This window comes from Lepisosteus oculatus, unplaced genomic scaffold (genome assembly GCF_040954835.1).
Source record: "Lepisosteus oculatus isolate fLepOcu1 unplaced genomic scaffold, fLepOcu1.hap2 HAP2_SCAFFOLD_45, whole genome shotgun sequence".
NCBI classification, from domain to species: Eukaryota; Metazoa; Chordata; class Actinopteri; order Semionotiformes; family Lepisosteidae; genus Lepisosteus; species Lepisosteus oculatus.
In genome coordinates, this window is record NW_027167988.1 from 270,146 (window position 1) to 297,694 (window position 27,549).

Genomic DNA, 27,549 nt, shown 5'->3' on the forward strand with positions numbered 1-27,549 from the left:
CTGACGGGCTCCCTAAAGAATTTTATTGCACCTTTTGGGATCTGCTTCAGGATCCGCTGCTGCTCCTATTCGAGGAAAGCTATAAGACAGAATTGCTGCCTGACTCCTTAAGAGAAGGCACTATCTCTCTCTTGTTTAAGAAAGGAGCAAAGAATGACATAAAGAACTGGAGACCCCTCAGCCTGTTAGGCGTGGACACTAAGATCCTGTCCAAAGCCCTTTTCCTGCGCCTACAAAATGTAGTGGCCTCACTGGTAGGGAAAGAACAGACTTGTGGGATAGCAGGATGCCTGATGATCGACAACCTGGCCTTGTTGAAGGATGTCTGTCTGTACTCAGAGGATCGCTCCCTCCCTCTGTGCATTTCAGGTGTAGACCTAGAAAAGGCCTTTGACCGCCTAAACCGGCAGTACTTAACTTCGGTACTTGAGCACATGAAGTTTGGCCCCATCATGAGAAAGTGGATTAACCTGCTGTACACAGGTAGCAACAGCAGAGTAATGGTTAATGGCAATAGATCACGCCCCTTTGAAGTCTGTTGTGAGGCAGGGCTGGCCATTATCCCCCTTGTTATTCGTTTTGGCTATGGAGCCCTTAGCCTGTGCCTTGCGCCAGGATCAGGCCATTAATGGGATACCAGTACCTGGAAGTGGGGGAGGAGAGGTAAAGACATCTCTATACATGGATGACGTCACCCTGCTCCTCTCTGACAATGCCTCAATTAGTAGAGCTCTGCAGTGCTGTGATCGGTTCTCTTTGGCTTCCTCTGCAAAAATTAACAAATCAAAGAGCGAGATTTTTTATCAGAACTGGAGGGAGCCAAAAGAAGGACATGATCTCAGGCTGCAAGAGAAGAGAATTAAGGTCCTGGGGGTGTATTTTGGAGAAGAGATGGGAACAGTAAATTGGCAGAACAAATTGCCAATCTTAAACAAAAAACTGATGCAATGGAAGAACCGAGACCTCACCATGACAGGGAAGGTGCTGGTCATCAAAGCCAAGCTCTTGCCTGTCTTGAATTTTCTGGCTTCTACCTTCCCAATCCCACACCGTGTTGCGGCGGTGCTGAGGAGATTGATGTTTCAATTTCTATGGGGTGTGAAGCAGGAAAGACTCAGAAGGGAAATAATGTACAGGCCGCTACCCTCAGGGGGGAAGTCTGTCCCAGATATTGCTACGAAGCTGCTGTGCATTTTCCTGGCCTCTGTGCTGAGAGGCTTTGCAACAGCACCTGCAGCGCGTACCTGGACTTATTTTTCCAGGCTCTGGGTAGGTAGGGAGGTGTTCAGAGTGTGGGGTGTCAGACCCAAGCTGGATGTCCCACTCTCTGACACATGCCCTGCAATTTATGGGACAGTTAAAAGTTTTCTAAGATCTCACACAATTGGCCATATTCCCCTCCGAGATGTCAGCGTCCAAAAACTGGAAGATTTCTTTGCACCCCAGAACAATAGGCAGACCCCTGTGGGCATTTTAACATCAGCCCAAACAAGGAAGGTGTGGAAACACACATCCTCTAAGTTTCTGTGCAACATTCACAGAGATTTAGCCTGGAGTGTCATCCACCAGTGCTTACCGGTACGAACTTCCTTGTACCGTATGGTCCTCACACCCAGCCCTCGCTGCGTTAGGGTGGGCTGCAGCGAGGAGGAGACTGTGACCCATCTCCTGTGGTCCTGCTTTTTTGCTAAGGCCTTCTGGGCACAGTTTGAAGATTGGTTGCAGGCTCTCTCGCCCCAATTTACCCTGACCGCTGCTTTCGTCATATACGGCATCTCTCCTGTCAAACTTCCTCCTGACGTGTTTGACAGGATCTGGGCCGTGGTGAACAGTGGGAAAGACGCCCTGTGGAGAGTGAGGAACATGGGGCTGTTCAAAGGCATCAAGATCCCAGTCAAGGCTGCAGGTAGCCTGGCCCTGTTCATCATCCGAGAGAACTATTACCTCAGAGATCTGTGGAGAGAAGGGAGGGAGGAAGCAGAAAATCTGTGGGAAATAGAGGGCATAGGTCAATATCTCAAGAAACTGTGAAAAACACTATCATGTTTAAGTAAAGAATGTGATTTGCTTCAGAAAAAAGAAATTGTTGCTATGTAACGCGTACCGTGTCAAAATGTAATAAGATGTGATCATATATACTGTTTTAAGTATGTATATTAATGTAAAGCATTTGTGATGCCCTGTATTTTATTGTGAAAAGGAAATAAAAGTTCTTAAAAATCGAAATCGCTGGAGGAAACAGTCCATCTGGCCATGAAACTCATTTGAACGTCTAGCTACAGCAACTAACAATATCATGATTTATTCAGGATGTGTGGAATCAGCACGTCCCGGAGACAGCTTCCGAAATCGTGAGCATTCTCTGGTGGTGTCCTGCAGGGCACCTGTGGGCGTGCATTGGTGGTATAGTGTTGAGCATAGCTGCCTTCCAAGCAGTTGACCTGGGTTCGATTCCTGGCCAACGCAGTGGCAATTGGTTTCAAATGCTGTCATGAGCCTTGGATTATGACTAGCAAAGCGAAGCCTTTTGAAAGAGCTAAAGCACTGCAAAACGGAATTGAAGGAGAATCTTACAGGGGATTCTGAGCGGTGTCTGCATACACGCAGTCCGATACAGGTGCTGAAAGCTTGAGCTACTCTCAATGTCATGCTGCCTTTCCCCGGAGTAAATCTGTTACATTGAAGGAATGCTTCTCGCAGGTTCAAAAGGGACCCTTGTTAATTGGAGAAATCAATGATTTCTAATGAATTCTGTATGTGTTAAAAGACAGCTATACACAGAAAACATGCAGGACACTGCCCATGATGTTTCCCGAGCCGAAACACAGTGCGTTTTTCCAAGCCATCTGACAAAGCTCGCCCACTGAAAACTGCAGCAGATCGTGTAAAGACCTTCAACTTTGTAACTACTGCACGCACAGGAAGCACAATAAATTCCTCTTTTCAAACTGTCAAAGGTTTGCTTTGCAAACGCTGCAGGACATCGCACAATCTCTTTTGAACGGGGACAAACGATTTCTTATGGGGCGCAGTAAGTACAGACGTTTAAAAAGCTCCACTCATGCCGACGATGCAGCATGAAGAAGCGCAACCTAACGTTTGACAGACAAAAGCCGGGCGCTGCTACGAGCAATATGAAATCAAACTGACAGCACACGGCGTTTCGCGCTGACTCAAAAGTGATCTCGACAGACGCTGTTCTCTGCATAACGCTGAAAGAGATAAAGAGCGTTTCTGTTGAGACGTAACAAGCTCGTTTCTTTCTACCATGATGTCACCATGACAAAATCTGTCTTTAAACACCTTGCTCAGTCTCTGACGAGACTGTCAAAAATTGCTTTCGCCGATTGTATTGCAAACCAGCGGAAGCGGGGTATTGGGAAAAGTTTTCAACTAGCAACAATCGTGCGTGCTAATTAGAACAGCAACGCTGAGCTCTCAGCACCGTACTGAGCCCAGGTGTTATTCTAAAGCTGTCAGGTGCAGTTCATTTATATGAAGGAAATCTCTTACTTGGTACGATTACAATGCAGTAAGTAGCACAGGCTACTTGGGGAATAGCCCGATGTGTTTTAAAACGACCCGAGCCAGGTAGGAGTCGAACCTACAATCTCCTAATCCGTAGTCAGATGCATTATGCATTGCGCCACTGTCCCTGGTGTGACACTACAGGACTGTAACCCAGTGATCTCAGCCCTGCAACTAGTAAAATATTACCCCCGGTCCATTCTTTTCCAAAAGTGAGAAACACCTGTTTTCTACATTTTGTCTGTTTTAAAACCATATCTCTTTAAACCAAACCAAGAGTTTGTCTTTTGCACTGATATTCTGATTCATTTCGATTTCAAAGAAAAAAAAGCATTACCTTCCAAAGCATCATAAAATTGTCCCTTCTTCCAGACTCTACTTCTCTCTTGTAGTAGTACAGTAGACCTTTCCAGGTGAGCAGATCACAGAGTCCGAAATGAGCTTCCTCCATCAAGCAAAGTACCTGAACATGACTCTGTCTTCATAAAAGCGCCCCTGTAATAAAGAAATTAAATCCGAAATCAAGAGGGCAGTTGCCTACTGAAGTTCAAGAAGTCATCAATTTTAACCTAGCAACACATTAAAGGCTGCATCTATACAAGTACGATTCTAGAAATGCTCACCAGATTACGTTTTAAGAAGGAACTGCGCCTCAGGTTCCGCCGAGATCTTAACTCGGATGGCAGGATTCAGAGTCCGGAGTGCGGACTGATGGCGCACGGAGGGTCCACATACTGTGGATCCCTCAGTGATCTTCCGCGTATTCAAACCGCCAGCATGTGACTCCCCTGTCCCCGTGACCTCATTGCTCTGCTCTCTCCTCTGTGCAGCCGAGCCCGACTCATGGTAAAGTGGAAAAAAATATGCCCTCAACGTGAGATTTACTCTGGACGAGGATAGATGTTACCTTTTTATCGTTGAATAGGATGTATGTGATGTGGCGACTAGGTTCAATTTTGTATCCTCTTTAAAAGATTAAGGACTGGGGTGAGCGTGATTTACCACCCTTTCAGCTAAGGACCCGACATGCGCACCGTTTAAGCTGCATAGACTCGGTCGATTAACTCTTCTCCATTAGCAGGGTTAAGGTTAAAGAAAAAAAACATTGCTGACTTCTTTTTTTTTTGCCAGCCGCTAGCGCTGATTAGCAAGGTTTGTATTTCATGTTTTGCAAGTTGCATCCATTTTAAGAAAAACAAGTCGCGTTAAAGACAGGAAATGAATACTTGCATTTAATTAAGTCTAGCCGTAGGCGGTTGTCCATAATGACCAGTACTGTTCGAGAAGACAGAACAAAGAAGGCACCGCTGGGATTCGGACCCAGGATCTCCTGTTTACTAGACAGGCGCTTTAACCAACTAAGCCACGGCGCCCCAGGAGTGTTGTCCTTTTGCAGCCACTTGGACACACCTTTAGAAAAACATTTTGTTAACAGGCATTCTGCCTCAGCCTAAACACCTATAGCTTGCAAAGTGCATGCTATTAGACAGGCACCTCTGCAAGACCTTAAGAGTCTCTTAAACTAGTGATAGTAAGGTGTTCCCAACGGGTGATGTTCGGCTTTCAAATCATCTCTCCGTGGAAGCGCCGAGATGCAGCTGTTTAAGGCTTAGAAGCAGCTGACTGTTTCACTACCTAGCTGATCACTGTCAGTCAGGGAGCTCAGAGGTGAAAAGCCTGTCTGAGAGACAATTCGCCGTCGATCAGTTCAATATGTTCCGTACCAGCTCGGCGCACCTGAGATCATCTTGGTAGCCGTGTAGCTCATATAGGTGAGAGCGTGTGTGTGTACCACCGTGATTGGATGCCGGCCCTTCTCAGGTCACAGTAAACCTTCTGCTAAAAAAAAGTGAGGTTTTATTTAATCTCTGACCAAGGGAAACGTTTCATTTTTTCAAAGAAATGTTTGTTAAAAAATAAAGTCATAGTTCAATGGGATTCAATCATAGACCGTGTGATATGGAAGTCAGGAACCTAACCCACAGCACCACCAGCACAGTCACGTGCTGAGTGCTGAAAAAGCACTACAGAAACATTATCGACAGACAATGTACAGCGTGTACTATTCTTGTGTTGCGGTACATGAATATAATTATATCGTTATTAATTTCTAATTTATAACTTTATTAACTTTATAAATTTATAAATTAACTTTATAAATTTATTAACGTTATTAATTAATTTCACGACGCACAGACAGGGCGCGGGGAGCCGCCGCCTGCAAACACAGCTCCAGGCAGGACTCCACTCCGCAGGAGCCGCAGAGCAGAGGAGATGGGGGCAGCTTAGCTCCTGTGCAGAGACCTGAGCTGCTGTTGCTGCAGACACTGTCTTTTCTGCACTCGGGGTAGGAGTGAATGTTGAGTTGCCCTTAGAAATGAAGCAGAGCACTTCAACGGCACGGGTGTGTGTGTGTGCGCCCTGGTGATTCTGGGAGACAGATTGAACCTGGGCTAAAAGAGAGGGGGCTTAGCCCTCTTCCATTTGCTAGTTCAAAGTTGTACAACCCATTTGTATCTGCTAGGCGGCGCAGTCGTCGTGCACAAAGAACGCTTTGAAAAGCGTCAAAGGCAAGTCATTCCGAGTTGGTCGTTTGTGTTTTCCGTTCAGACGCGAAATGCTGAAATGATCTCTCGGCTCCTCGGTTGTCATTTCTGCTCCTTAAAGGAATCACAGCACCCGTCGGCTTCCAGCACGGTGGGTCGGGACACAATGCCGGGGGTCGGAGAGAGCGATGTCTTCCTCGTTAGTATAGGACCTGTCACCTGTCCCCACCTGTCACGCGGGAGACCGGGGTACATCAGGACGCGCATTGAAGTGAAAGCAGGATGCGCTGCGACATGCACTGTGCAGATCCCGCCACACTAAGGGGTGAGTGGGTCTGTTCGATCACAGCGCTAGGCGAATCCCCAATCCCCTTTTGTGCGTGGCGACAAAATAAGTCTGTTTCCGCCCGGTTTCGAACCGGGGACCTTTCGCGTGTGAGGCAAACGTGATAACCACTACACTACGGAAACGGTGGTAAGATATGCCCAGCGGCCCAGCGTTGAGCTTCGCCATTGCGATTCAGCTGCTTCCAGTGCCTTTATTGGAGTGCGCTGATGGACCGTGCTCTCTCTCCAGAGACCAGCACGCCTGTCATGGACGGAGCAGGAAAGGCGCTGCCACATTCTACAGCCCTCTCCACGCAATCGACGAAATCTGGCTACTGAAGTGGAGAAAATCGCCTCTCCAGAAAGTGCAAATATCATCTTGGAGAGTATAAATCCTATTGCCGAAGGTCAGCTCTGTCTACCAGAGTGACCCTCCCACCTCCTGCAGCGATGGTCAGCTCGTCTCACACGCGAGAAGTTTTGGCTGGAAACAAGCGCCCCCTCTTCTCGCACGTTTTGCACGTTCGAGAAGGATCTTCTTCACATTCGCCCATGCAGTTCCCAGTCTTGTGGACGAGGACAAAAAGAACACACAAGGGCTCATCCAGGAGTTGAACCCAGGACCTCCCGCACCCTAAGCGAGACTCATACCCCTAAACCAATGAGCCACGGCAGCACTTTCCATTTTATTCTGTCAGCGAGCTTGAGGACGGGGGAGAGGCGTCATTCGCTCGTCCAGTCAGACCTTCATCAATAAGTCAAGAAAGCTGCAATTACACGACTGCCTTGCAGACGAAGGGCAGTGAACTGCACCCGGTAAGAGGGGAACAAGCGGCACTAGGTGACACCGAGGCATAACCCCAGCGAGGGGGGTTAGCTTGCATGGTACAGCGCTCGCTTTGCATGCGAGAGATAACGGGATCATTTCCCACGTCCTCCAGGTGTGTGCTTAGAGCTTGATGTGCCGAAAGGTGTCCTTTAGCCTGTGGTCACGCCTTGCATGGAGAGCGTCATGCAGCTGTCAATCATTTTGCAGCCACGCCCCCTCTTCATCTTCTCTCTGCCTTAAGCGTCTCCGCCACTCTCTCTTGACATTTCATGTCAGCATGTCAGAAGTCCGAGTGACGTTTTTAATGGCTGAGTGAGGGCACGATGCTGAAGCAGAGAGGCCACTTCAGCCAGAGAGACTTGTGCTAGGTGAGATCTGAAAAACGGACTCGCAACAGAAACAGACCAAAAAAGTATCGGTGAGATCAAAAGGCAAATGCAACATCCAGCAGAGGGCGTCTAAAGATTAGGGAACGGGCGACTGAAATCCATATGAGGCAAACTTTCCAGCTGTGTACTGCAGCTGGCCTCGTTGGCGTAGTTGGTAGCGCGTCAGTCTCATTGTCTGAAGGTCCTGAGTTTGATCCTCACACGGGGCAGGGCTGCTTCCTCTCTTGCTCTTTTCAAACACTTGCGGCAACTGTTCGCTCATAACCACGTCTGGAATGCGTGACCTTTACACGGGGGAGAAGCAACGCCGCATCCCTTTTCTAAAGAACATTCACATTCAGAAATAAGTCAAGAAATTTGCCATTACTTTAGCTCGCGCTGCTGTCAGCCTGCCCATGTTGCCAAAGAAAGATTCACTCGGCGTCAACATGACAGAACAGCGATCACTTGAAAACACTGTTCCACACTCCGTAAGCAAGAACTTCAGTGTTTGCAGTCACCCGATATGCCGATAGTCAAAGGAGTACAAAACATGAAGCGTCAAAAGACAAGATGAGTTGATGGAAAGAGCCTTGAATTGATGAGCACAAAAGTTCAGCTCGTACAATAGGCAACGAAGGTCCCGGCGTCATCATCGCACTTGAAAGGACTGCCTTGCAGACTAAGGGCAGTGGGAGGTTGCTGTTTTCAGATGGAGGCATTGGGATGGTGGGCCGAGATCTATTCTTCTTAAGGAATTCTTCATCGTGAAAGATCGGTCCACAGGTCATCCAAAGAACTTACAAATTTTTTGGACTCAGGGAATCACGTGCTTCCGGAAGGGAGTGAAGTGCTCAAACACATGACATGCCCCCTTGATCTCACATGCACAATTCTGCTGCAACATGCACAGCTACCGTCCACACCAGGCAGTGGGGCTTCAGCAGAATTTGCTACGCCACCTGCAATTACATATCCAGCTGCACACATATACATGGCCCCTCTGTCCTTTTCAGGATCTCAAAAAAAAGCATAGCGTGGTTTTCCTGCAACCTGATTGACCGCATCTCCCTCAGAATGTGCCCCGTTGCATTCATTGCTGAAGCAGGACGGAGGCTAACGGGCATGCCAGAACAGTTAGGCTCAGCGATCTCTCCAAAATATTGTGGTTGTAGTGGAAGAAATATGGTTTAAATTGTACCTTGGTATTTCAAACTCTCTCTAGAATGTTATCCATTTCTATTTTATTTTGACAGGAACTGGCTAATGACACTAGATGAAAAGAGAAGAAAGAAAACACAACGTTTCGGCCGTGGAGCCTTCTTCAGGTGTGAGGGCTCCACGGCTGAAATGTTGTGTTTTCTTTCTTCTCTTTTAAGCATGGAATAGACCTATTACTTGTTCCTTTGCAGCCTACGCATGCTGACACAGCTCCCCACCTGAACTGCTTATGATGCCTGGTAGTTTGTGGTACTTGGGTATTGTCTTATGTTTGCTCAAACTGCATATGTGTGATTGCATATTTTTGGGTATTTTCATATGTCAATATTTAATTCACTGACATTCCTGTATGCTTGGAAGAAAGGTAGATTGGATTTGGCACAGGACGCCTGCCCATATTTGTTGATCATTGTTGGGCTGGAAAAACAATGATAAAAAGTGTATGAAAAAAGCTCTCTCCAATATTTCCCTTCTCTTCGCCATGGTTACACTGCCTGTTCTTTCCGTCTTTTGTCCTTCTACAAAGATTCCAGGGCTCTTTTTCCACCATAATATCAGAAGCCAAAAAATAACCATCTAATGTGTAAACAGCATTTGTAATGTTGGTAGCTGGAAGAGGTTAAGTATGTTTGCAAGACCTAGTTGATTACACCAGACTTACTTTGTTGTTGTCAGTTTTTTTTTTCTCTTTTAAAGGCTGTAGGTGGGGTGTGATGGACTGTACCACTATCATAGAAGATTTTTTCAGGACACATCGCAGTTCCATAGTAGAATTTATCAATAGTAGAATTCCATAGGACATTATTTACCAACATATTACCCAGTGTGAGACTCTGCCAGTAAACCTCAGAGCATTGAGTTCTCCACTGATAAAGATGGCTGTCTGAAGTCATGAAATCCACTGCTGGGATGCCTGAGAGACAGTAATTGAATCTTGGCTGGAATTAGGCTTTCTATTAGTGTTGATCTTTGGGAATTATGTGGTAAAAAGGGAAAACTCCTTTACTTTAGTCACTTTGAATGTTCAAATGTACAGAACCTGCAAAACTAAGCAATAAAAAAAATCCATCACCACTCTCATGATAGCATAACTCATAGTCTCTGCTGTTGTGTAACAATACACACTTTCAATTTTCTTATCGCCTGTCTCCAGAGAGAATCTTGTTAGTGCTGATGACCTTGAATTAGACCTTGTTGACTCTGTAAAACAATCTTCCTCTGCTTAGAATTTCACTCAGATTGATTATGTTCTCAGATTATTCCTGGCAGGACTGAGTTTCCAGGAAATGAAAAGTGAAAGAAAAAGTACAGAAGATCAGCCCTTGAATATACAACATTGTGCAGTGAGATTGTTAAATGTATTAGCTGCTATCCCGTGCTAGAGCCTGTCGTGGTAAGCAGTGGATGACAGGATCTAGCATAGATACTAATGAAACACTGTTAATGAAAGATAAAACACTTGAGTCTTATTTTAGTTTTCCATTTCCCTTTCATTTGTGATGTACTGTACAACAGGCCACAGAACATGCACAAAAACAGATATGCACACATTCACACCAGGCAATGACAGTCTGCCCAGTCAGAATCTGAGCTGAGGTATCAGAATTCTGAATTCCCTGAATTCTGTCATGGATCATCCACAATAAGGGCAATGTTTGAACACGAGGATCCCCAGGAGAGAGCCTAGTAACACAAATCTTGGAGCAAAAGCAGATGATTAACTTCATAGTTTGTGTGGTTGAGCCAAAGTTGAGCATGAGGATATGTGAGTCACCATTCTTAGAAATGGATCCAACTTCAGACAGGCGTCAAAAGTAAGAGTATACAGTGCTGGGGCAATGACACTTCAATGATCAGAAGGATAACAAGAGTTTTAATGCATTGAAATTGATTTTCTGGTGATGCACACTGTCATGGAACTATTAATTTTTTAAGGATCACTTACTGACGTCAGACAGCTGCCAATTCTCCAGACTGGAAGGATGAACAGTTTATCCCCCTAGGTACCATATTTCCATATTTCGAAGCATTGGAATAATACATGTCATACAGCAACATAAAAACAGGAAGACAAGTATCACAGCCCCTATAATCGGTGTTAGTAACTTAAAAGAAAAACATTCCCCCTGGCCCAAACAGTGATTCTAACCAGGAGAGAAAAGCCAGTGTATCTTTTATGCCTCTCTCTTTATTCACCTTGTCTTTTAGTTCTTTCAAATGCTGAATAGCGAGCGTAATATTTCCGTAATCATCGTCATTAGCTGGAATATATGTACAACAGGAGTCTCCTACTAAAGCATAGACTCCTCCAGATGCTGCATTTTGAAGGTCCAGCACGAACCTGTTCTGAAGTACCATTAATCTAACTCCCCTTAATTCTTGTTTGATAGCGTCTAAGCCTTCTAACGTGATATTAATAAAAGAGTACATTTCATAAAAAGTCGCATGGGTGAGGCTGTAGAATGAGGCATTAAAGCACATATATAACAAGATGCATTAAATTTCTTTAACTTTACAGTATGATTTATAAATTTATACCACAAATTACTCATATCCCCCTCATTATCAGTTTCATTCAGCCAGTTTGTATACAAAGAGGCTTCGTGTTTAGATTCTTCCTCTTTTGGGGTGGTGACAGGCTTCTACATAAAAAGGAAAAAGGCTGTGCACATCAGTCCCACGCAGGTTATCCCCATCTGTCCTTGTGGAGACATCACTCCTGCGCTTTGCTCAGTTCGTTTGTGACCTTTTTACAGTGGGAAGCATGAATCCAGGGCACCATTTCTGTGACCTTCACAGCAGTGGCAGTGGTCAGCAGCACCTGGTACAGCCCCCTCCACCTGAGTGAACACCATTTCTTTTTCCTGAAGTCTTTCACCAGAATCCAGTCTCCTTATTCACTCATTAGTTCTTACAGCACAGGTAAATCCCTGTGGGCTGGAGCCCAGTATAATCTTAGGCTTTTTTGGTCAACATTGGTCAACAGATTGGTCAACAACTGGGTAATAACTCTTAGAAAAATCTACACATTGTTCCCCTGCCTCAGCTGTGACGTTTTGCAGAACAATTCTAGCTGAAGTTGTAAAATTTCTCTTTGTTCCGTTCCTGCAAAACATCTTATTATGAGCAAACAAACCACAATAATCATTTGCATCTAGGGGAATCACTCCCAAGGGTAACCCCCCTTAAAGCTATATTGTTCTACCCATCAGGTTCTGCCACTAGATAAGAGAACCTTTCCCATGAAATCATTTTTTGACCTTCATGATCCCTTCAGGGTGTACAATTAGCACAGAAGCAGCAGCTTTAGTCCACATGTTTTTCAAACAGGATATTAACGATATGATCATAACGAATAATACCAGACCCACAAATATGTATTGAACCAGAGACCCTCTCCATGTTCCTAGCACAGACTGTAGCCATGTACCAATGCCCCAATCATCTGGATTATAATTATGATATATATTTTTCTTCATCATAGATGTGCTTTGCTAAGTCCTAGCAACCTACAATACTACAATAGAGAATTAGCAAATTCAACAATCCATTCCTCCAGCTAAATTCATCCCTCCAGGAAGTTTCATTGATTGGCCCGTGATGATATCAAACAGGCTGTTACACAGTTCTGTTTGATCCAGCCCGCATCCCATGGCGTTCCTTCAGTCTGATGTCTAGTCGATCTTTCAGAGATCTGTTCCTTCATTCCACTGTTCCAGCAGACTGAGGGTGATCTCAGTCCATCTCACTCCGAACAATGCAGCCACAGCCTGACACACCTTCCCTGTGAAGTGTGTTCCTTGATCATAATACAAGGGGCAGGGCAGTGCCCACCGAGGGCTTATCTCTGTTATCAAGTGTTTGGTAGACACAGAGGCAGTGGCAGCAACCCACCAGGAAAACAGATTATAAGAGCCCAGGTTTCCCTTTACAATTTTCAATTTCCCAGGTTTGAAAGGTTCCTCAGTAGCAGGCCTTTTGAGCTGTTGCACCCGCACCTGAACTGTAGTTGAGTTCCTTTGATAAACATTACATCCAGATACCACACAAGTGGTTACGGCTTCAAACCCGGTTCTCACCCAGTTTTGGGTAACCGGCACACCATTTGACTCCCACCTGGGTGTCCAACAGAGTGCATTTGTCGGGCTATAAAGGGCATTAGGCTGTGAGGGCATGCAGGGCGTCTGGTGTGCTGTCAGCTCCACACCCCATCATCATGCAGCCCCACAATCTTTTCTAACCATGTCCATTTCTCTGCTTCACAGAGGTCTCAGACTACTGTTCTACAAGTATTGCTCACCTGACAGTTGCATCTGCAAAGTTGTTCCCTCGAGTTACTGGAAACATTTCTTTATTATGTGATTTACACATTACCACAGCTACTTCAGTCAGTAGCTGCAAAGCTTCTAACAGTTCAGAGATAAACCCAGCATTCTTAACTGGAGTCCCTGCTGTGTTGAGAAAATCCCTATTCCTCCACCACCATCCAAAATTGTGGCATGCACCAAATGTATATATAGAGTCTATATACATATGCAGCCATTCAAAACAAGCGGGGTACGCTGCGGTATAACACGGTGGGCGTGTCGCAGTATACCGCATCATACCGGACGCAAATTAGATTATGTTAATAGTATCCGGAATCACCTTGTAAAATCGCCAGGTGGAGCTAATAAAGGTTAACCTCTCCTGTACAGCATTTGAGCTGTCAGCAGAAAACGTCGGTTTTGAATCCTGATCACTGCTGAGGGACAATCTTTATTCAATTAAGAATTTAAGGTGTATACTCTTTAGACTTTAAATTTAAACAGTGTATTACAGCATGTTAATCATTAAACATTAAAAAGGCGGTATATTTTATAAAAGCAAGATTGTTCTGTTGGACAAAAGTACACAACCTACCACCTTTATCATAAATATTTTAATTATGCAGGAATATTTTATGCATCAAAGTCTTTACTGAAGATATTACTAAGAGTATTAATAATGAATGACCTTGGACAAGCTGTAAGCTCAAAGTATTACCCTGGTCCACATTCTTTGTAACCGTCTTTGTAAACGAAAATAGTTTATTTTTTCATTGACAAAAAGTAACACCACAGCATTTAGTTGATCCGATCACGCATTCATTTCTAATCATACAATGTAATTCTTGAGAATCTCCGATTCACCATGCCTTTCACATGCTCATAAACGATTTTAATTTAGGAATATAAACATATTAATGTATGTAAACTGTACTGTATATTGCTGGTCTTGGTAGTTTAAAGAAAAAATACACACCAGTATTCCATTTCTCCCTAAACATTTTAAGCATCAAAGTCTTACATGTTGTTATTTGGGAAACATTTTTACGTGCTCCTTCTGACCATATTAGGATTATATACTTTGTGAAAAGTGATAGTATTTAACCTTTTCTGTGAATTCGCTTGTTATCTAACAAATGCATACTTTTAGAATTTGATTAACAGGGAATATAATATGGAATTGCGTATCTAAACAACTTAATAATGATATAATTATAATAATGTACTGTCTGGCGGAATAAACTGAAGAGGTTAGTTAATGCGACACGGAATTATTAAGAATTATCACCTCTTTTTACACTTGAGAACAAATGAGAACATTCCACTCAGTGGGATGTTATCTCAAGCACCTGCTAATTCGTTTTACACCACTGGACGACAGGAGAATGTGACTGTACTGTATCTGTACAGAATGTATCTTTCAATCAATACAGTAATTGATTAAAATCGCAATCGTGCGTTTAATTAAATGCCTTTTTTGATTCACAATCTGAAAATGAAAACAGCGGTAAAGTCACCTTGAATTTAAAAAAAACGATTTTGGCACGCCTGTAGCATTTTCACGAAACCTCCTAAAGTTATGAGAACACTTGCTTTGTGTATAAAGTACATTGTGAATGTTTTCACAGCCTTCACTTTGTTGTTTTTATGCCATTTTTTTGACCACACACAAATATTCCTATGTCCGTATCTTCGCAAGGGAATCAGTGCGAATTTTAATACTAATTAAATGACCGCGGGCACTTTCCACCCCCGCTACATTCTCAGAGTAGAACAGACTAACCTTCTAATGAAAGACGGTCCACCTCCCACGGACAGGAAAAGTGCCCACAGGCACTTAAACTTAATATGGTCAGTAACAGTAAAGAGTAACATGGTCAGAATGTTTAGGGAGAAAGTGGAATACTGGTCTGTATTTTTTCTTTAAACTACCAATACTAGCCATATACAGTCTGTAATGTAGGGATTTCTATATGTCTTTATTTAGTGGTTACATTAGTGAAAAGGCTAAACTTTTAGCTTCAGTAACGCGTACGCGTACGCGTACGCGTACGTATGGTGTACATGTTTGTTTTGGGTTTTGCTTGTTCACATATCTCCCCTTTTTATAAAACAACGTGGTTGAAAACTGTTCCAGAGACACTGTTGTTTCATCAGTTAAAAGTACATCATGAAATGCCTCTCCCTGTTCAATCTACTGTTAAAAAGAAAAGGAGCATAAAGCGTCTGATGGTCATAAACGATATTCATTTAGGAACAGCATCAGAGATATGTTTTTAACTGCACTGCATCGGAGAGAATACCATAGTGTGTTTTTTTTTTTTACTCCCTGGCGGAAATTGGCTTCCATAAGAATCAATATGGCTCAGAGATTAAATAAAACTTCACTCGCACCAAACAAATGTATATTTCTAATCACAACATGATCGAATTTAAGTCATTTTAAAAACAATGAATAGTCACCTATGCGTTACAATATAAACATTTATATTGATTTAAATCGCGTTTAAATCGCCGTTATTTAAAACCCATAAATAAAGCTGATACTGTTTAGACTTTTAATTATTTAAAACTGTATTACAGCAGCACAATGCACAATGCAACGTAAATCGCTATCTTTGTCTTCTGTGTAATAATGTTCACCTCTCTGTCCAGCAAATTAACAATAGTAATAATAATGAACTTTATTGTATATGGCGCCTTTAAAGGTGGCTCCTCAAAGCACTTTACAGGTTAAAAACAATAACAACAATACTGTTTGACTGGGCAAACGATTTTTTTTTTAAGAACTACAAAATGAGATATAATGATGTGTTCCGGTTTAGACATAAACGAAGAGCATAACACGTGGGCGGCGTAGCGGTCGGCTCTGGCTTTCCCATCTACTGTATACCGATACGCTGCATACAACCCCCCTCTCTGCGGGAGTTCTGGCTGTGGCGAATTAAACCGGTTTCACAAGTATTTTCAAAGTAGAAGGGGGCGAGATTTCCAGCAAAAGACACCTCCCCCCCTCAAAAACCAAGGAAGTACAGTACTTACTAGTTAAGAAAGCTAGACTCCTCAATGAAATCGCTTTAACATGCTAATGCTTTGGTGTAACAGTCCGGGCGTGGCCAGCTTCTAATGTCAACCTGACTATGGCGAAAGGAACCCTCCTTTCATTGGAAGACTATGAACATATTCTAGCCATAAATGAATTAATAGCAAACATGGTTTACATAAAATACATTTTTCCAAGAAAGTTTAGCCTTTGTTACTAATGAAACCACAAAATAAAGACATAAATATAGAAATCTTAATATTTTTAAAATACATGACTTTGCTAAAATTTATTTGAAAATAAAAACGATTACAAACGCCAGCGGATAGAGAGAACAGGGGAGGGATGTTGGTTTTGCATAAGGGGTGGGGCTATAGAAATGAGGTCTATTTGAGAATGTGGAGTTACATGTTCTGGCTGTTGGTGAATTATCGTTGTTGAGTATGGCGTGTTGAGGTATTGATTTTGTGTAATGCTTTATGTTGAAAATTTGAGGTATTGATTTTGTGTAATGCTTTATGTTGAAAATTTAGGTGGATTTTGTTTATAATAACGAGGATAAACTGGGATGGGAGGAGGATTTGGTTTTGCATAAGGGGCGGGAATATGATAATTTGAGGAATTTGAGAGAGATTCACAGAGATTCCCTCTGCTGTGACCCAGGGAACCTGCAGTCAGGTAACATTATTTCTCACAACTACCAGGTATTGAGTGAGATTGACCTGATTGTTCCTGCCTCAACGGCAGGGTTGCCAATACACCCAGTCCCCCAGAAGGGACAGGGAATGAAAGCCAAGCCGGTTTTCTTACAGCCACCAGCTCAGTTTGTCAGTCTGAGTCTGACCAACAGTGGTTCAGCCAGACTGGAGCTGGATGGGCAAGCCACCCGACTGTTAGTGCAGAACATGGAAAAGGGGGGTGTCAGAATCCCCGCCTGCACTGACATGGGCCTGGTGGGTGATGGTGAGTTCGAAGACAGTGAACTAGCTATCCCAGTGCTGGGGCAGCTCCCTGAACCCCTAGAGAGGGAAGGGGGGAGCGAGCAGGTGTCCTACACCCACGTCCAGCGAACGATTGTAAACATGCCGATAGAGGGATTCCTCAATCAGGAAGTGTGCAGGGTGGACCTGAACAGTGAGAATGGAGTAACAATCCCAGATCCCTCAGGTGCTCCAGATAACCACTAAGCCAAGGGTCAGGCATGCTCCACCGCTGCACCACCCCCTGCAGGGTTCCTAGAGCACAGGCATGAACAAATCGAAAAAGCAGATGTCCTGGAAATGGAGGAGCAGCATCAGCAGCTGCGTCAGATCTCCTCAGATTTCCAGGATGTTGGTGCCCAAGATGCCACATGGCATACTGAGAAAGAGACCATGTACATGCTGCGCCAGCTTAGAAAGGGGACAGTCACTCAGAAGGAGATGACTGGGATCAGCCACCCGAAAAGACTTTTGGGAGGACTGATTGCTGCCGCCACTGTTGTGTGTTTGCTATTTCTGGTAGGTTTGTGTGCTACTGGCACTCTCACCCTGACTGCCCCAAGAAGGCAGGTGTCAGAGGTGCCAGAGGGTAGTGACAGACTGTATCAACAGCAGCAAAAGTTGGAAAGCTTAGGGAAAACCCTACAGGCAACTTCCTATGCAACAGGGTTGAATCTTATCCCCCACCTAGTGGACATGATTGTTGGTGTTATACAGTGGGTTTATGCTTGTGTGCAACAGGCCAGAATGTTGACACAAGACCTGTTAAGGGAGCTTAGTGCCACTGTAGCCAGTCTAGCCATAGCACAAATCCTAACCCACTTGATTTCACTCTTCTCAGTAGAGGAGTATGTGACATTAAACCCATTGCTCATAGCTCACCCAGAAGGCAATCCAAGATTGAATTCGGTTCCAAATCTTGAGATGGGTATGGCTACCAAAGCTATCCATTGGCTGTGTCTAACTGATCCACCAATGAAGGGTGTAAAGCTACTAACGAGCAGAGGGAGGTTAATGAACCCCATGAAGAGCAGATGGGAAGTAAATGGCTGGTCAGCACACCACATTTAACTGTCACTATAACTTGTGACAGGCATGATACAGCTACCACAATGCAGCTACCTAACCAACAGTTTCCTGCAAGTTCCCAAGGAGGCCATAGTACAGCATGGTAACTTAACACTGTACGGTCTGCAACCAGACAACATAAGACCAAACTTGAGGTCGTGGATGCCTTCAGGTGCCACACTATTGAATTGGATAGAAATCCAAGAAACAGTAAGCCCTGAAGATGTACAGGTAGTTAGTTTGCTTTAATGGAACAAACCTCCAAACCACCCTGGCAGGTGCCCAACACAGGTGTCATGGTTCATCAGGGGGGCTGGGAACAGGAACCGGTGTTATTGTAACACTGGTGCTGGGAAGCTGGATCATGACTGACAATGTACTCTGAATGCTGTACTCTTACATCAAGATGTACTCCGGGTAGCACGAATGAGTCAAAGGTAGCATTTCAAAAGAAAGGAAGTTACCTCTTCCCCAAATATCTGCCTACAGAGGTATCAGATACTGACAGTGAACTTCCTGATTTGTAATGCCTAGACTGAGATGATGTCTCCTACCTTGTTTATACATACTCCAGATGTTATTCATCCTGTTTGTTCCCAATGCTGGTTCCGGTATGAATTCTCGAGGAGTAATGTGGACATTTAAGGTTAATGTTCTAATGACAAGGGACATCACTTAACTCTGTTTTGTTTTGAAGGCAACAACGCCTCAGGACCTCGTGACCTTCAAAAAGGGGGGATATGTAGAGGCAATGCTTGTTAATAAGACAGAATTAAGTGTTGCTGTGCTTTCCCAAATGAGGCCCCATCTCTCTCTTCATCTCTGTGGCTGCACCACAGAGAAACTATTCATGCAGGCTGATTTAAAGATGTTTTCTTTTGATAAGGGACAGCTCCCAAATGGGGATGCACTTAGCTGAGCCTGGCTATCATGATCAATGGTCATCCATTGGCGCCTATCTGTCTAGGGAGTGCCAGATGGACATCTGGATTGCATTCCTAGGTGTCAGGAGTAAGTGACTCATATCTCACCTTGATCAACCAGTCAGGGATTGGTAGGGCCATGTAACCCATGTGGGACTCTGATGCCCATTAAACTTTCAGCCAATGACAAGCTGAAGTTCCTCCAGGTAAAAACAGGCAACAGAGAGCCTGGAGAAGGAGAACTAGTAGGACTATTCCAGTAGGAGAATTCTAAGGAGAATTCCAGGGGTGCAAGACAAATCCATGGCAGGACGGCCCAGGAGCAGAAGGCTCCCAAGGGCAGGACATTCTCACAGCGCGCCTCTTGACCATCCTGAGACTCAGCCCGGACAACCACGGAACGGCCAGTGCGTCTGAGTGCCAGTACTTTCCTCTGTTCTAAAAGTCGAGAGCGGAGGTTGCCACGAGTAACCAGAGGATCCACCCGAGGTTAGCATCAGCAGCAAACCTCATGAACAGGTCAGAACTGTGGACAGCTGAATCACTATTCAGAACAAGCGCTTCATCAGGAACGAATCGGTCCTCTTCCTGACCTGCTGGGACCCACAGTCATCTTTTCTCCTGTGCACAAACTTTGCTAGTTAAAGCCAACACTAACTAGCCGGTCAGTGAGCATCAGCAGCGCACCGTCGCAAGCAGCACAGCACAGCCTGGCACCTAGCCAGAGAGTGCGGATTGGACAGCAACAGCCTGCAACTGTTCCTTTGTGCCCACAGGAGATCTGAATCCCGAGAGATTGGATGAGTATTCAACTTCACTGCATTACAGCTCGAGAATTCCATTGTTATCCCAACCAGTTGATATCAGTTTAATTCCTAAGAGTTATGTACTTGTTTTGAGTATCTAATGTAGAAGTTGTAATCAAGTTCAATTATGAAACGGTCTAGATGAATGATATACTGAACGTATGTCCTCTTGATATATGTAACTCTTTGTAACTGAATGAATATATACCTTTTGTATTCTGATAACCCTCTCGATAAGATCTGTTAGGTTTACATGCATATTCTATGTATTAATAAATGTATCCTCGTATATTAGTACCTGTGTGTGTGCGTTGTTTGAGTTATATCGCATAGTTGGATTCTAAAGCCATTAAAATAATTATTTTTGTGACTTACACAAAAATAATTTTTGGCTACAATTAATAATTGTCCCCGTAAATGCCCAAACTCTACAGAACTGGTGCCTCGTGAGAGCACACTACACCAGCTTCCGCGGGCTTGCAATACAATCGGCGAAAGCGAAAGCGAGAGCAAGGTGTTTAAAGACAGATTTTGTCGTGGTGACATCATGGTAGAAAGAAACGAACTTGTTACGTCTCAACAGAAACGCTCTTTAGCTCTTTCGGCTTTATGCAGAGAACAGCGTCTGTCGAGATCACTTTTGAGTCAGCGGGAAACGCAATGTGCTGTCAGTTTGATTTCATATTGCTCGTAGCGGCGCCCGGCTTTTGTCTGTCAAACGTTAGGTTGCGCTCCTTCATGCTGCATCGTCGGCATGAGTGGAGCTTTTTAAACGTCTGTACTTACTGCGCCCCATAAGAAATCGTTTGTCCCCGTTCAAAAGAGATTGTGCGATGTCCTGCAGGGTTCGCAAAGCAAACCTTTGACAGTTTGAAAAGAGGAATTTATTCTGCTTCCTGTGCGTGCATTAGTTACAAAGTTGAACGTCTTTACACGATCTGCTGCAGTTTTCAGTGGGCGGGCTTTGTCAGATGGCTTGGAAAAACGCACTGTGTTTCGGCTCGGGAAACATCATGAGCAGCTATACTGTGTATAGCTGACTTTTAACGCATACAGAATTCATTAGAAATCATTGATTTCTCCAATTAACAAGGGTCCCTTAAAGGATGAGTCAAAGTAACGTTTAATCGGATTAGTTTCCTTAGAGCTGGTTCAGAGTTTGCTCAAGAGTTTACCTTTCACACATGCGCAAAGAAGAATGTTGGGGGTGCACGCTTCAAGGCGCCTTACAGCTGTAGGGAGTGATTCGAGACGATTCGTGGCGTGTGCTCGTTCCCATATACCGTACGCCCCGGGGTGCAGTGCTAGGATGATGTACAATTCCGCTTGGGCACGTAACGGCGTTATACGCAAGGTTTTCGTTTGTTCGTTTTGTTTTGCTCTGCTTTGCTTTGTTTTGCTTTCCATCGCGTTGGTAAGAGCGTAAATAAAAAGGCGATTCCTGCGTCTACCACTAATGTAAGAGCTATTTCAAGTGCGACGTGGTGCGGCTTTTCAAATGCTTGTGGGCATTTCTCTGTTGTTGATTCTTTTTTTGTGTGTAACAAAGTGGCATTTTCATGTCCGGACGGGGAGACTTTATCATTCCGACATGAAGCCACCCTTAAGTCCTCTGAGGCGTGTCTGTCTGCAAGGCTTGTATTTTGGAAATGTTTTTTTGAAACGGAGAACGACTTTGAAATAGGCTTCCGCCGGCGCCTCGCGATCCAGGTAAGATTGTAGCAAGAACGCAGCGGCAGTGGGGCTTGCTGTAGTCGTGGCCGAGTGGTTAAGGCGATGGACTAGAAATCCATTGGGGTCTCCCCGCGCAGGTTCGTAATCCTGCCGACTACGTTATCCGCCTCCAGTCGGTGTGTTTCGGCGCAAGCAAAGAAGCGCGCCTCTTTGCTGTTCCTGGTGGTTTTAAAACGCCCAATCGCTTGTACCCGCTGCCTTGGAAATAAGTTCTTCAGCGTCCGCGAATGGCATTTTGCAGCTGGAAGCAGATGTCGACGCGTTTTGCACAGAGCACCAAAAAAGCGTCTTTTTTGAAGACCCAGGCACTGAGCATTGGTGGTTCAGTGGTAGAATTCTCGCCTGCCACGCGGGAGGCTCGGGTTCGATTCCCGGCCAATGCAGTGGCTTTTGCAGCGAGCGGCTCCATCACTTGCATCCCCTTGCAACTCGCAACTCAAAAAACCCACTGAAGCTAAGCAGGTGTGAGCCAGGTCAGTACCCGGATGAGGGTGAGCTACAGGGAAAAACAAAGCTTCCAGCTGGAAGCGGTGTTAATGGTGCCGGCGGTGGGGCGCTCACCCTGAGGTCTGTGCGGGTCCCAATGCCCCAGTATAGTGACGGAGATGCTGTGTTGTAAAAGGGCGCTGTCTTTTGGATGAGATGTAAAACCGAGGTCACAGCGCTCTGTGGTCATTCAAAATGACCACCAAAACCTTTGACAAAAGCTCTTGGTAATTGATGGTCTTCAATAATGCTTCTCCTTTAGGTACATTTTAAATCAGCTGAAAAATGCTGTGAAATGGGGGGGCACTTCAGGCCAGTGTAGGATTTGGGTTACAAGAACCATAAAAACTGCACGAGAAAGCCCAAACACTGAATTACACGGCTTTCTATTCAAAGGAGGACAAAAGAAATTCCCTGAGTTCGATTTTTTGCAGCACAGAGAGGAGCACTGTTGTGAGGCCGGTTAGCTCAGTTGGTTCGAGCGTGGTGCTAATAATGCCAAGGTCACGGGTTCGAGCCCCATACTGGCCAGGTCCTTTTCTCCTCTCTTACCAAAGCTGTTAGGTTCCTTTCCGTGGTGAGAGGGGTTGTCATGCAACGCTGCCACGTAGTGCCGACAGACAAGAGTGTTGCGGGAGAAGAGAAAAGTGTTTGAAGATTTAAGAGTGTCTTAGGTGGAGCCAAAATCAAGTGTCACAAATACAAGTGGGAGGATTTCCAATGTTTAATATGGTAAAAATAAGCGGAAGTTATCTGCCGGTCCGGCACAGTCTGCCATGCTTTTGTCATATACTGTAAAGTGGTGTCGAACTGGGTGTCGAACTGGAGCCTCACCATTTGCATATGTGAGGCTCCAGTTATACATCGAGTGTCACATTAAATGACAAAAATGAAGAGAGTTAAAGCAGCTGGAGAGGTTTTCTTACAACTTTTGAGCTGACACAGTTTTGGAAAATGTTTCCTTCACGCTGCACTGTGCAACATAGGCAGCCAAGAGTCTCCAAAACAAAACAGAATTGACAGATAGGAGAAAATTCCCACTCATCCTGAAGTTCCCAAAATCCAGCACTGAGCGTAAACAAAGTGTCTAAGTAGCGTGGGAAAGCTAACCCTAACCCTAGCTGGAGTTTGAGCAATCCAGCACTGAGCGTAAAAAGATGAGTCAAAGTAACGTCTAATCGGATTAGTTTCCTTAGAGCTGGTTCAGAGTCTGCTCAAGAGTTTACCTTTCACACATGCGCAAAGAAGAATGTTGGGGGTGCACGCTTCAAGGCGCCTTACAGCTGTAGGGAGTGATTCGAGACGATTCGTGGCGTGTGCTCGTTCCCATATACCGTACGCCCCGGGGTGCAGTGCTAGGATGATGTACAATTCCGCTTGGGCACGTAACGGCGTTATACGCAAGGTTTTCGTTTGTTCGTTTTGTTTTGCTCTGCTTTGCTTTGTTTTGCTTTCCATCGCGTTGGTAAGAGCGTAAATAAAAAGGCGATTCCTGCGTCTACCACTAATGTAAGAGCTATTTCAAGTGCGACGTGGTGCGGCTTTTCAAATGCTTGTGGGCATTTCTCTGTTGTTGATTCTTTTTTTGTGTGTAACAAAGTGGCATTTTCATGTCCGGACGGGGAGACTTTATCATTCCGACATGAAACCACCCTTAAGTCCTCTGAGGCGTGTCTGTCTGCAAGGCTTGTATTTTGGAAATGTTTTTTTGAAACGGAGAACGACTTTGAAATAGGCTTCCGCCGGCGCCTCGCGATCCAGGTAAGATTGTAGCAAGAACGCAGCGGCAGTGGGGCTTGCTGTAGTCGTGGCCGAGTGGTTAAGGCGATGGACTAGAAATCCATTGGGGTCTCCCCGCGCAGGTTCGTAATCCTGCCGACTACGTTATCCGCCTCCAGTCGGTGTGTTTCGGCGCAAGCAAAGAAGCGCGCCTCTTTGCTGTTCCTGGTGGTTTTAAAACGCCCAATCGCTTGTACCCGCTGCCTTGGAAATAAGTTCTTCAGCGTCCGCGAATGGCATTTTGCAGCTGGAAGCAGATGTCGACGCGTTTTGCACAGAGCACCAAAAAAGCGTCTTTTTTGAAGACCCAGGCACTGAGCATTGGTGGTTCAGTGGTAGAATTCTCGCCTGCCACGCGGGAGGCTCGGGTTCGATTCCCGGCCAATGCAGTGGCTTTTGCAGCGAGCGGCTCCATCACTTGCATCCCCTTGCAACTCGCAACTCAAAAAACCCACTGAAGCTAAGCAGGTGTGAGCCAGGTCAGTACCCGGATGAGGGTGAGCTACAGGGTAAAACAAAGCTTCCAGCTGGAAGCGGTGTTAATGGTGCCGGCGGTGGGGCGCTCACCCTGAGGTCTGTGCGGGTCCCAATGCCCCAGTATAGTGACGGAGATGCTGTGTTGTAAAAGGGCGCTGTCTTTTGGATGAGACGTAAAACCGAGGTCACAGCGCTCTGTGGTCATTAAAAATGACCACCAAAACCTTTGACAAAAGCTCTTGGTAATTGATGGTCTTCAATAATGCTTCTCCTTTAGGTACATTTTAAATCAGCTGAAAAATGCTGTGAAATGGGGGGGCACTTCAGGCCAGTGTAGGATTTGGGTTACAAGAACCATGAAACTGCACGAGAAAGCCCGTACACTGAATTACACGGCTTTCTATTCAAAGGAGGGCAAAAGAAATTCCCTGAGTTTGATTTTTTGCAGCACAGAGAGGAGCACTGTCGTGAGGCCGGTTAGCTCAGTTGGTTAGAGCGTGGTGCTAATAACGCCTAATCGTACGGGCCAGGTCCTTTTCTCCTTTCTTACCAAAGCTGTTAGGTTCCTTTCCGTGGTGAGATGGGTTGTCATGCAACACTGCCACATAGTGCCGACAGACAAGAGTGTTGCGGGAGAAGAGAAAAGTGTTTGAAGATTTAAGAGTGTCTTAGGTGGAGCCAAAATCAAGTGTCACAAATGAAAGTGGTTGGATTTCCAATGTTTAATATGGTAAAAATAAGCGGAAGTTATCTGCCGGTCCGGCACAGTCTGCCATGCTTTTGTCATATACTGTAAAGTGGTGTCGAACTGGAGCCTCACCATTTGCATATGTGAGGCTCCAGTTATACATCGAGTGTCACATTAAATGACAAAAATGAAGAGAGTTAAAGCAGCTGGAGAGGTTTTCTTACAACTTTTGAGTTGACACAGTTTTGGAAAATGTTTCCTTCACGCTGCACTGTACAATATAGGCAGCCAAGAGTTTCCAAAACAAAACAGAATTGACAGATAGGAGAAAATTCCCACTCGTCCTGAAGTTCCCAAAATCCAGCACTGAGCGTAAACAAAGTGTCTAAGTAGCGTGGGAATGCTAACACTAACCCTAGCTGGAGTTTGAGCAAACCAGCACTGAGAGTAAAAAGATGAGTCAAAGTAACGTCTAATCGGATTAGTTTCCTTAGAGCTGGTTCAGAGTTTGCTCAAGAGTTTACCTTTCACAGATGCGCAAAGAAGAATGTTGGGGGTGCACGCTTCAAGGCACCTTACAGCTGTAGAGACTGATTCGAGACGATTCATGGCGTGTGCTCGTTCCCATATACCGTACGCCCCGGGGTGCAGTGCTAGGATGACGTACAATACCGCTTGGGCACGTAACGGCGTTATATGCAAGTGCGGGACGTGAGGGTTTTCGTTTGTTCGTTTTGTTTTGCTCTGCTTTGCTTTGTTTTGCTTTCCATCGCGTTGGTAAGAGCGTAAATAAAAAGGCGATTCCTGCGTCTACCACTAAGGTAAGAGCTATTTCAAGTGCGGCGTGGTGCGGCTTTTCAAATGCTCAACAGGATGACTTCGCATGCACGCGTGCTTTCATGCAGTCGTGTGTGCAACCATGTCTGCTTACGTGCAAACGGGCGTGGTTTCATGTATGCAAAAAACTTTCCTGGGCTCTTCTGAAGCACATAAAATTATTTGGAGATATACATTTGTCTTGTTTTCCTCTTAGGCTCTAGAATTGATAACTTTTTTTTCATTTTTGGCATTTTTCATAATTTTCTAGAAAGTGGTTGCAAGCCCGATATCATGCAAAGAAACGTCAGGATTCGGGGATCAGTCAATGGATTTTCTTCAAAGTTGGATTTTTGCACTCTGTTGACCAAGAGATGTTGTTCTATAATGTTTTTTTTTCAAATTTAAAAATATCATTTTTTCATGGAGCTTTGAAGGGGATGGATTCACCCTCCCTTAGCCAGGACAGAGCTCCAGGAGCCTGCGTAGGATTCTAGCTTTCTCCCCTTGCAGGCACCTGGCACAGAAGACAATATTTTTTTCCTTAAAATCTTTTTTTTTGTGTTCCTTGTTGTTCCAAACTTAATTTTAATCACTTTTAATTAGAGATTTTATTAAAAATAGTGCAATAAATGACTAATTTCACAAAAATTAATGTAATATAAAACGGATGTTTTCAACTTTATTGTAGTGTTTTAGAAACTAATATGTCTTCAAAAATGGTTGTTTTTCACTCCTATGAATGAAAACTGTTGTTATATGATGTTTTTTTTTTCAAATTTTAAATGATCATTTTTTCATGGAGCTTTGAAGGGGATGGATTCACCCTCCTTTAGCCAGGACAGAGCTCCAGGAGCCTGGGTAGGATTCTAGCTTTCTCCCCTTGCAGGCACCTGGCACAGAAGACATCATTTTTTTCCTTAAAATCTTTTTTTTTGTGTTCCTTGTTGCTCCAAACTTAATTCTATTCACTTTTAATTAGAGATTATATTAAAAATAGTGCAATAAATGACTAATTTCACTAAAAATACTAAAAGTAATATAAAACGGATGTTTTTAACTTTATTGTAGTGTTTTAGAAACTAATATGTCTTCAAAAATGGTTATTTTTCACTCCTAGGAATGAAAGCTGTTGTTATATGATGTTTATTTTCAAATTTTGAAAAAGCAAAGGATTCTAGCTTTCTCCCCTTGCAGGCATCGGACACAGAGAACCTCATGGTTTTCCTAAAAATCATTTTTTATGTTCCCTGGTGTTCCAAACTTAGTTTTAATCAATTTTAATTTGTTATGTTACAAACAGGGTAATAAAGTCTTAATTGGACTATAACTAATGTCATATTGTCTGCTACAAAACTGATATTTTCAGCTCTATTGTAGAGATTCTAGAATCAACTAATAAAGAATTGAAATAAAAAAAGGGCATAAGAAGACATTACCAACAACGACCACATGATGGAGATATTGTCTAGACATTACCAACAACGACCACAAGATGGAGATATTGTCTAGACATTACCAACAACGACCACAAGATGGAGATATTTTCCAAAGAGGCAAGAGGGGCAAAGCTGCGATAAGGTAAAATCATTTTTTGAAAGAGATTGTTGTCAGAATGCACAT

General features: G+C 44.3%; 5 non-coding genes across 5 annotated transcripts; 2 read left to right on the top strand and 3 right to left on the bottom strand.

Moving 5' to 3' along the window:
* Positions 1–3,312: 3,312 nt before the first annotated feature.
* On the bottom strand, positions 3,313–3,451 carry LOC138229515 (U4 spliceosomal RNA). Its single transcript, XR_011185925.1, has one exon. It is a non-coding gene; the product is annotated as a U4 spliceosomal RNA (small nuclear RNA).
* Positions 3,452–4,827: 1,376 nt separating this feature from the next.
* Positions 4,828–4,901, bottom strand: trnat-agu (transfer RNA threonine (anticodon AGU)). Its single transcript has one exon. It is a non-coding gene; the product is annotated as a tRNA-Thr (tRNA).
* Positions 4,902–6,472: 1,571 nt separating this feature from the next.
* trnav-cac (transfer RNA valine (anticodon CAC)) lies at positions 6,473–6,545 on the bottom strand. The gene has a single exon. It is a non-coding gene; the product is annotated as a tRNA-Val (tRNA).
* Positions 6,546–21,992: 15,447 nt separating this feature from the next.
* Positions 21,993–22,063, top strand: trnag-gcc (transfer RNA glycine (anticodon GCC)). The gene has a single exon. It is a non-coding gene; the product is annotated as a tRNA-Gly (tRNA).
* Positions 22,064–24,263: 2,200 nt separating this feature from the next.
* Positions 24,264–24,334, top strand: trnag-gcc (transfer RNA glycine (anticodon GCC)). The gene has a single exon. It is a non-coding gene; the product is annotated as a tRNA-Gly (tRNA).
* The last annotated feature ends 3,215 nt before the right edge of the window (positions 24,335–27,549 follow it).